The following is a 3011-nucleotide window of genomic DNA, read 5'->3' as shown; positions in this document are numbered from 1 at the left end:
TTTTTCTGGTCGCTGCTGGATTTTGAAATGTTCAAAACTTTTCGCCGACTGTGGGCTTGACGTTGCCTGTCATCTCCTGACGTAGGTTGTCGCCAGGATGACGCAGGTTGTTGCCAGGTGACGTTAGTTGTCGCCGGGTGCAGACTTCGGTGAATTCCATTGGCGACTACCTACGTCAACCGGTGACTGAATTGTCTTCAGTTGTCGCCGACCGGGTCGTAGCTTGTCGTGGGTGAACGTAGGTTGACTACGGGTGTCGTAGGTTGTCGCCTGTGTGGTCATAGGTTGTCGTAGGTGTGGTCATAGGTTGACGTCCTAATGGGTCACCGGTTGTCGGTAGCTTGCCGTAGCTTGACGTCTACTAGGTGGTAGCTTGTCATGGACATTGTCGTAGGGGGAGGTCCAGTTGCTGCTTTTTCGGCGACCTGCTACGACAGTGACAGTCGCCGGCAGTCATCGATAAAATCGCCTAAGTGGGACAGGCCGTTCACTGACATCTTGGACATGGAACATAAACTATATGACTCTATGACACTAAAGGGCCTGTCCCACTAACGCGACTTTTCAGCGACTGTCTTCGACCTTCAAGCTTGAGGGCACTAGCCTGATAAACCTCGAGCTGGATCGACCATCAGCGTTGAAACCGCGAGCTGGATCGACCGATCGCCCACAAACACACAAACACATCGCAAAGGCGGGGGCCAGGGAAAGTGGGGGAGCGCTGTCTGAAATTCACACCCGCGATGAACAGGAAGGTAAAAGACGGCTGTCACAGTTATGGTAAGTCCTTTAGAGAGCGGGGAGGGGGTGGGGGGAGAGAAGGGGAGAGAAGGGAAGAGAAGAGGAGAGAAGGGGAGGGAGAAGGAGTGGAGACACTTTTAAGAAGTCAGACAACATTTAATAAAGTTTAATTAACAAAGAACAGTGTTTGTTTTGTTCATTCCTTTAGTGAATTTTGTTGCCTTATCAATGTTATTCATTACAAATTAGAAAGGTGAGCGTGGGAGAGGACATAGACATCACATCACTTGGCCTTGCAGTGAACCGGGACAAGAGTAATGATTCTCATAGAGTGATCGATGTTTCGATACCATTACTTCATGGCAATGGTACTTGAGGTCAGTTTAGAGAAACAGCACAGAAACAGGTCCTTCGGCCCATCGAGTCCGCACCGACCAGCGATCCCCACCGACCAGCGATCCCCACACATTAACGCTATCAATGGGGACAATTTTTACATTTATACCAACCTACGAACCTGTGTGTCTTTGGAGTGCGGGAGGAAAGCAAAGTTCTCTGAGAAAACCCACGCAGGTCACGGGGGGAACGCTGTAATTGTGACCTCAGTAGCAGAAAATTGGGATTTCTAACCACATCTCTCACAGAATTCAACAACATTTCTTCTGGCAGCTACAGTAGTTCCATATATACGCCACCCTCTGTTAAAAAGTTGTCCCTCTGGTTCCTATGAAATCCTGTTCCTCTCACCTTAAACATGTCCTCTGCTTCTTGATTCCCCATGCTATGTAACAGACTCTGTGCATTCACTCGATCTATTCCTCTTGTGATTTTATACCCCTCTATAAGATCACCCTTCAACCTCCTGTGCTCCACGGAATGAAGTCCGAGTCTGCTCAACCTCTCCCTATAGCTCAAGCCCTTGAATCCTGGCAACATCCTTCTCTGCACTCTCTCCAGCTTAATGACATCCTTCCTATGGCAGGGTAATCAAAACTGAACAAAAGTACTCCAAAGTGCTCAGTCCGCCGACCTGATCTCCCAGTTGCTCAACACTTCAACTCTCCCTCCCATTCCCACACTGACCTTTCTGTCCTGGGCCTCCTCCATTGTCAGAGTGAGGCCCAGCGCTAATTGGAGAAACAGCACCTCATATTTCGCTTGGGCAGTTTACACCCCAGCGGTATGAATATTGACTTCTCTAACTTCAATTAACCCTTGCTTTCCCTCTCTCTCCATCCCTCCCTCTTCCCAGTTCTCCCACCAGTCTTACTGTCTCCGACTACATTTTATCTCTGTTTGCTTTGTTGTTACCTTCTCCCAGCCAACAATGATCTATTCTACATGTTCCTTGATCTCCATGCCCTTTGTCCTGTTTTCACACCTTACACTTCCTTATCTCTACAATTCCTTATCTATGTACCTCCCACTCCCCTGACATCAGTCTGAAGAAGGGTCTCGACCTGAAACGTCATCCGTTCCTTCACTCCAGAGATGCTGCCTGTCCCGCTTAGTTACTCCAGCATTTTGTGTCTGTCTAAAAGTACTCTAAATGTGGCCTCACTGACATCAGAACAGAAACCCATACTCAGGACCTAACCCAGGTCTCTGGTGCTATAAAGCAGCAACTCTACCGCTGCATCACTGTGCTGCCCGCTACAAGTTACCCACCCACCAGGGGCAATCTACAGTGGCTAATTAATTCACCAAACCAGCAAGTCTTTGGAATATCGGAAGAAACTAATGCACCCAGAGGAAACCCACATGGTCATGGGGAGAACGTGTGAACAAAGCTGGAATCAAACTTGTATTGCAGTGTCATAGAGTGATACAGTGTGGAAACAGGCCCTTCAGCCCAACTTGCCCACACCTGCCAACATGTCCCAGCTACACTAGTCATAGAGTGATACAGTGTGGAAACAGGCCCTTCAGCCCAACTTGCCCACACCGGCCAACATGTCCCAGCTACACTAGTCCCACCTGCCCGCGTTTGGTCCAAATCCCTCCAAACCTGCCCTATGCATGTACCTGTCTAACTGTTTCTTAAACGTTGGGATAATCCCCTGCCTCAATTAGGCTGGGAGTATCTCACGAGTCTCAATGAGTCTCTGGAGTTATGAGGCAGCAGCACTAACCACTGCACTTCTGCGAAACTCTGGCACAAATGCATCAAACAAGTTTGCTTTCAGGTGGGCGTGTGCCACTTCTGGGGTGGGCAAGGGTCTAAATTGAAATGCCGGGAGGACTGAAAGTTAAGAGGTTGATTTGATTCA

General features: G+C 48.8%; 1 long non-coding RNA gene across 1 annotated transcript in view; it reads left to right on the top strand.

The window, feature by feature from the left end:
- LOC116978125 overlaps positions 1-1513 on the top strand; it is a 9450-nt gene extending 7937 nt beyond the window's left edge. The window contains exon 3 of the long non-coding RNA XR_004413376.1: positions 1451-1513. This is a non-coding gene — a long non-coding RNA (uncharacterized LOC116978125). The remainder of the gene's footprint in view (positions 1-1450) is intronic.
- Positions 1514-3011: the final 1498 nt, after the last annotated feature.

This window comes from Amblyraja radiata, chromosome 10 (genome assembly GCF_010909765.2).
Source record: "Amblyraja radiata isolate CabotCenter1 chromosome 10, sAmbRad1.1.pri, whole genome shotgun sequence".
NCBI lineage: Eukaryota > Metazoa > Chordata > Chondrichthyes > Rajiformes > Rajidae > Amblyraja > Amblyraja radiata.
The sequence above is the reverse complement of the archived record's forward strand: the minus strand, read 5'-3'. Positions and strand labels throughout refer to the sequence as shown.